General features: G+C 35.2%; 1 long non-coding RNA gene across 1 annotated transcript; it reads left to right on the forward strand.

Moving 5' to 3' along the window:
* Nucleotides 1–6,192: 6,192 nt before the first annotated feature.
* Nucleotides 6,193–7,285, forward strand: LOC143579152 (uncharacterized). The gene is made up of 3 exons (XR_013143407.1): nt 6,193–6,319; nt 6,900–7,094; nt 7,205–7,285. It is a non-coding gene; the product is annotated as an uncharacterized LOC143579152 (long non-coding RNA).
* The last annotated feature ends 422 nt before the right edge of the window (nt 7,286–7,707 follow it).

Consider the following 7,707-nt stretch of genomic DNA (forward strand, 5'->3'; position numbering starts at 1 on the left):
TGTGTGCTTACATAATGAAGTAGAGTATGTGCTTATGCACAGCACAATTGAACTCATAAAGATAACTACTTGACTTATGATCTGGAGTTAAGTAAGGATACTGATAGAAAAACCCATACTGTGATAGTAGCTAACAGTGTCATCTCAGGAAAGGTGACCATACGATCAAGAAGAGATATTGTTGTTAATACCGACTACGGATTTTATTCAAATCAGAAACGTACACCTAGTGATGATAAAGAATTTGAAAAATTTTATAATGATAAGCTACTACCAAGATAGCAAGTTGAAGCAAAGCATTAGAATGTTATATCCTCTATGCTCAGTCAAATCTCGAGGGCGAGATTCCAATAAGATGGGGAGAATGTGACACCCGGTAAAATAAAAAGTATTATTATATTCCATAAACGAGATTAAGACATGTTTAGGCCTGATTAAGTGAAAATTAAGACCCATAAGTTAAATATAGTATTTTAATCTAAGAATGAATGGAATATATACATTATAAAACATGTGAGAAGTGAGACGGAATAAAGAAATTCTGGTGATAAATAACGGAGAAACGAACGTTTTCGTTTAAACGTGTGAAAATTCAACCCGACATTCGAGAAAGTGTCCAGGGGTGAATCCATTTGAATATTTTAGAGGATCGAAAACCGAGAACGCATGCGAAAACGTGGCTCAATTCTGAGTTATAACGAAGCGGGAAAATGTAAATTAGTATTTTCGAACACGATCGTTAAAGCGCATGTACCGATGAGCTTGTAAAAGTTGATATTATCTCCGTATTTGAGGTTTATTATTTAGATAAAGTAAGTCAAATAGACACCGTAAGTTTGGATGAGTTGTTTTTGGGAAAAACAACACTAATTTATTAAGTTCGGAATAACACGGAACCGACATTGGATAACGATCGTCAATAACTTATTAACAGACATAATAAGTTAACGAGACAAATTTAAGTCGAGAACGGAATAAGAATAGGTATTTTGACTAAATGTATTTGGAAAATATAAAGTCACTTGTAGTAGCGGGTTCGTTAAACGAGAGAACGAAACGCGATCGAAAAACACGTTAAAACACACTATATAAGTGGGCTTAACCCCACATATTATTCATTCTTCTACACAAATCTGCATTATTAGAGATAGAGAGAGAGAGGCTAGAGGATTCCGGCAAGGTGGCCGGCGGCTGGCGGTTGTCTGGTGGTGGTTCGCGGTGGCCGGAGGTGGTCCGACACTGTGGTCTGGTGGCGGCCGAAGCCCGTCTTCTACCCGAAACCATTTTACAACGTCCCGAACGCGATGGTAAGCTCCGTTTGTCATTGATCTGAGCTTAAGTTCGTTAAAAACTCGTTTTTAAAATCTGGACAGATTGTAATACTATTACATGTCCACAAAGATTGGTCTATAACTAAAGATCTAACGGTCCGATCATCTTGATATCTTTACAGAGGATTCATAACCCATAAATAATCATTTTGAACGGTGGAGATGAAGATCTGAGCTGCTTAAGATGGGTTTCTAAACCCGTTTTAGTGTTCAGCTCGCTGGCCGGATTCTGAAAACACAGCTCTGAAGAAATGCAGAACCCCGGAGATCTGACCATCGGATCGAGCTGAACTTTTCGGTGAACCTTCCTAAAATATAGATCTATGATTCCACTTAAGGGATCTATGATCAGATGGTTAGATGGTGAGTTATATGCTTCGTAAGTTACTGGTCAGATTATAGAACGAAAATAGTTTCTTAAAACGAGTTGCATGTAGGTTTTTAGGTGCCGTATGGACGACCCGAGACCGGAGAAACGTTTGTGACGCAAAAAAGAACGCGTTGATGTATCCGTATCTCATTTCATGTGGGTTTTGAATAGTTTTCTAGACTCGAACCGTACACGAGGAGGTATATCGTTTATATATTTAAGAGTTGGAAAAGATAGCTAACGAGAGATTAATATTAAAATTGTTATCGGAAATGTTATCGGAAATAACTTGGACAATGAAAATCTTATTAATAATTATTAGAAAACCGTTACTTAATATCGAGTGTTAAAAACGGTACAATCGAGACTTGGTCTATTTCGTGTAAATTTATGATATAAAAATATGTATAAGATATTTGGACGATAATATTTTATTCAAATAATCGGTTAACAAAAGATTATTATATTTTACCATATATATATATATATATATATATATTTAAATAACGTCCATGTTTAGTTTCATGAATTTAGTTCTACAACGATTGGTTGAACTAAGTTGTTTATAATTATATAACATTTTGAAACATTCGATTCGGTTACAATTTTCTAAAATAATAAAAGTTCATGATTTAATAATTTCAACTATTATAAATGAAACACGTGAGGATAAACGAGTTAAGTTAGGATATGTTCCTATTTGTATATGTGTTTATGTGTTAATATATTTTGTATTAAACATAGGAATCCAGTTATCACTGGATGACTGTTATAGATATCTTGCATCAACTGATTGTGTGTCATCTCGCATGTGTTAATTGTGCCAAACAAATGTGAGTTTCTCAAAAATGCCCACCATTTTTAATTGTTTTAAATGATTTATCAATGTTTTCGGGGAGGAAACACATTTGTGTCAAAACACATTTTATTATCTTAACAATTGTGATATTGTAAGGGCTTTAGATTTGACCTACGCGCGTAAGCGTGGTCGGGCTGACGGGAATACGTAAAGGGACCAAGCCTTACATAATCTCGAGGCAGAAAGGGACTGAGCCCTAATAATACTTAAGACAGAAAAGGGACCGGACCCTAATAATATCCAAGGTAGAATAGAATAATGTAAAGTAGAATTTAGAATAAAGTATGAAGGTAAGTATGTATATTATTAACGAATTATGAAAGTATGAAGTACGTATGGAAGTACGTAGTTATGAACGTATTGAATGTTGTATGATTAACTAGAACTCACTCAGCGTAGCTGACTTTTAGTATGTGTCAGGTCCCCGATTTCAGCTGGATCTTACTCAAATCATGCCATAACTCACACAAATAGATGTGTCGACAAGGGAGTTAATGACGGGTTGCTATATTTAGAAAGATTACTGCTTATTAAAGGCGGAATCAATAGTAAACAGGGTAGTTGCAATCAATAATCAAAGGTAACTAACACAAACAAGATTCACTCAAAAGATTTCCATTTATATAATGTTCATCATACGAAGGGTAATCGATTTAGGGTTTCTTGTAAGAAAACGACAGTGGATCAATAAATGTTCTCACTTAGTATCGTATTCAGCCGCCTATTTTCCGTGTTGTGTCTTGTCCTCAGGTGTGCCCTAATTATTCCTTTTATAGGCCTGACACCTGTGGACAGCTGTCATTCCTTCTAGAAACCCTAAATGATAAGACATATTCAAATTACATATTCAGAAATAATCCTAAGTGTAAAACAAGTCTTCCGGGTAGGCTTTGCATCAATCTTGTCTTTCCGAGTATGCTCTGCCATCCTTCACAACTTGGTAACATAGAAGTGTGCTTGGAATCAGTTTCCGGGTAGACTTTACTTGAAGAGTGTTTTACTAAGTAAAATACTCACCGGGTAGACTTCAATCTTCTTGACTTTGCCAGACTTTGCCCGACTAACCCCTACGAGCAACCTTGTTCTTCAATGTTTCATTCAACCCTTTGCTAGAGAATATGGCAAGATGGCAAGATCCGAAGAGGCTAGCATCTAGAGATTTGTCGTGATGTTGAAATACTATGTTTTATGTTATGTTTTAGAAAGACAAGTTATGGATGTTTGTAATGAATGGTTGAATTTTATATTATTCCACGAAATTTTTTATTAACTCTGATATTTAAAACCGCGTTTATGAGTAAATCCAACGTCAAAAGTGAGGTACCGGTAATGGGGCCTTACATTTTCTCAAAAGTGAGGCAACGTCAAGATATTAACCCGAGAATCGAATACAACGTATAAACCATAAATATGTCCTAACAAAGATATACTTTTGGTTTCCATGCCGGTTTTAGCATGAAAACTACAAAATCTTCATTTGATGTAACACCAGATAAGATTTTGATAATCATCTTCCTATTTCTCTTCGCACGCTGATGTAACTTTTGGAATTGTCGAAAAGTCAAAGTTGCCTTTGATTTTATGAACAATTTAGAATCATCAATAGTTTCATCAGTTTCTTTGGTGGCTAAATCAACTGGTCATACCATCAGAGAATAAGAGCAAGGTTGTAGATAATCGGCGAGATAGCAGCGGTGGATCGGCTGGTCAGTGTCAACATGAGAAAGAAGGTCGATAGTCAAATTAAATGAGTGACTGCGTAATTGTGAATTTTTATATCAGGAGATGAATTTAAGGTTTCATCATATGTATCTAAATATAACAAATAACTAAAAAGAATATTAAAATGTATAATTTCGTATATCAGATATCCAAAATATTCAGAGATTTTCAAACTTGCTATTCGACTATGAATCCAAAAATTTGAATATTCGAACTTTTAGATAATTCGGATTTTAATTTTCGGGTAATCTGGATTCTAATTTATTTATTTATTTATTTGTTTTAAACACCTAGTAGTTGAGGTGGTTGTTTCATAGTGGTGGTGTTTTTGGTTAATTAAAAGAAATCAACGTTATCCCTAACGTTTTAATAATGAGGGTAACTTGGGGTTTCATTGAGTACCACACATATAGTGTTATTTACATTAAGTATTTTGATTAACAAAATCTAAAAAAGACCAAACTACCCTCATGTGCAAAACACATTACTGGGTTTATCAAAAAAACTAATGCATGCTAGCGAAAATGATGAAACATGTTTTCTTTTGAGAAAAAAAACTTTGTAATTATCTTAAAGACGCTGAAGTTTAAGAAAACCATAAAGTGTCAAAATCTTCCTTGAGATTTGGTCATTTTTGCGATTTTTGTCGAAAAAAATTGTTGTGTGCAACAGGATTGTTGATTGTTTTTGACTTCTTGCAAATTACGTCCAAATCGTTAACTCCATTAATTTTTCTCATTAAGTCAAGGGTGAAACCGACTTTTCACCAAGGTATGAAGGAGCATTTTGGTCTTTTACCTAAGTATAAATTTTAATGTTAAAAAAATATTATATATAATGGGACCCACCTCCCCTAAACTTCATCTTCTTCATCCTTGCCCCACCCACACTCACCTCTGCCACCACCACCACCACCACTATAGACACTCACCCATCATCGCAGAAACTCATCTCCGACTAAAAGATCAAGCCTTCGTCGCTAACGGATCTGGTTGAGAGGAAGAAGCTTGCCTAACCGCATCTGGATTTTTTGGTGACCATTTTTGAGTTAAATTCGTTTTGCCGCTACCACGTTCTCTTTGACATATCATTACCGGAATCATTGATTCGTACAATCGATTTATAGTTTCATAAGTTGATGATTTGCTAACGACGCTAAGTTAGCGGGTGTTTTGTACGGGAGTGAGAAAGAATCGAGGGTGTGTTTTGTGGCTACTATGTTTAGTGTTGTGGTTGACGACTGTGTATAAGGGTAAGATCGATGGTAATTATTGGGCAGTCGGTGTTTATACTTCGTGGAGTTTTGTTCAGATTCAGAGAAAACATATTTGAGGAAGAAGAAAGGAGTGGGGTTGGGGAGGGTGGTGTTTATCTATACTTATGATTAATATATTATTGTTTTTCATTTTTTTATAATAATTTTGTAAAAAAGACAAATATGCCCCTTAGTTAACGACGGAAATAGACATAACGTTTTGGACGTAATTGGAAAGAAGTAGGAAACCTCAATGGTTATGTTGCACAAAACATTTTGTTTGGACGAAAATCATATAATTGACTAAACCTCTAGAACATTTTGGCAAATATAAAAAAAATAGTGTTGTTACATGGCGTGTATGATATCTGTGAATTGCATGGTCTCATCATCATCCCCCTAAAACAACAACGACGACGGCCAGTACCATAATAAACCATCCGCTGCATATCACCTCCACCTCCTTGTATCAAAACCAGCAGCTCCCATCGTTTCACGTACGCCGCGGATTGACCATATGTTATTCTTCTATTCAAGGAGGCGGCACCAGCAAAAGCAAAAGCAAAAGCAAAACCACTTCTCTTCCAAGTAATTAATCATTTTCTACCTTATTCAATTTCTTCTTATTCATGTTAGGGGCTTTTGATTTGACTGGTGATGGTTCTCGAGTTCTTCGCGTTGCCTATCAGGGAGTTCCCGGGGAGTATAGAGAGTCTGCTACAGAAAAGGCTTACCCTAACTGTCAACCAATTCCTTGTCAACAGTTTGAAACTGCATTTGAGGTCATGCAATTCTCTTTCAGTATTAATTATTAATGAAGTTCAAATATTATACTATTATAAGGTCTGATGAAGTATAAACCCTAATAGATTCATATCTCAACTTGGGAACACGTTCTTGATGATGACAAGCATGTAGGATCATTTTGAAACCTGAATGTTAAAGTTATCATAAGATGGTTAAATGAATTTTGTTGTAAGTCACCTCGTGCATGCACATGTTCTTGATAACTATAGAGAAGCCTGGGCCCATTGGGCTAAATCCCTAATTATATTTATGTAATACTAGTAATTAACAATCATCCACAACAACAAAGGATCTAGAATGTGTTTGACCTTGATTCCAGATTGTTTTAGTTTAGGAAAAAAAGCACCTTCTTATCAGATTGTATAACAGTACTCTTGGTTTAATTATTGAGTTTGTATTTGTTAATTGAATAGAAGATTATGTACTTTACTTTTGCAACTAATTAACTAATGCACATTCTCCACCATGCATGTGGCACATAAAGTTTGCTAATTGTTAAATAGTACTTATATACACGTTGTTGACTATTACTCAAATGTTCAAAATGATTTGCAGCCTGTTGAGCGGTGGCTACTGGACCAAGCAGTTTTACCTATTGAGAGTTCTTTAGGAGGAAGCATTCATACGAATTATGATCTGTTACTTTGACACAGGCTACATATTGTTGGAGAAGTTAAACTTTTCATTCGTCATTGCTTGCTAGCTAACTACGGTGTTGAACATCTCAAAAGAGTTCTTAGCCATCCACAGGTTTAGTTTACATATTGGTTCTGTTGATGTTTGTTTGGAATAATATAACTTGTTGTCAACAGGTAAAATACTAATTATCTAACATAGTGTGCACTTGAATGGTTTTACAGGCTCTTGCTCAATGTGAAAGCACCTTAACAAAACTAGGAATAGTCAGATAAGCCGTGGATGATACTGCTAGTGATGCAAAGGTAGTCAAATGCTTCTCTATGTTGCTAAGTGACAATCAAGCAACATAAAATACATATGGTTTGAAAGTGGAGAATGGATGAAGATAAGAGTATTTCTTAAAACTATACACTTCTTATGTATTACTAGATCAATGAATCATCTTTATATTCATTATGTTTATGTATTTGTTTTGTAGTTAACTCTATTAGCTTCACTGTAATTGATTATAGTTTATAATTACTATTTACTAATGTTTTATGTTATGTTCCACCCTGGCAGCATGTTGCTCTACATGGACTTGATGATACCGGAGCAGTTACAAGTGCTGCTGTCGCTAAAATTTACGGATTAAATGTGCTTGTCAAGATATCCAGGTACCTCGAAAATGTTATGGGATAAATGTTCTTTTGTTTCGTGTAAAATGGCAAAATAGGGGTCGACC

Source organism: Bidens hawaiensis, unplaced genomic scaffold (assembly GCF_021521415.1).
Source record: "Bidens hawaiensis isolate Kalapana, Puna unplaced genomic scaffold, B.hawaiensis_p1.1 tig00029622_1, whole genome shotgun sequence".
Taxonomy (NCBI): Eukaryota; Viridiplantae; Streptophyta; class Magnoliopsida; order Asterales; family Asteraceae; genus Bidens; species Bidens hawaiensis.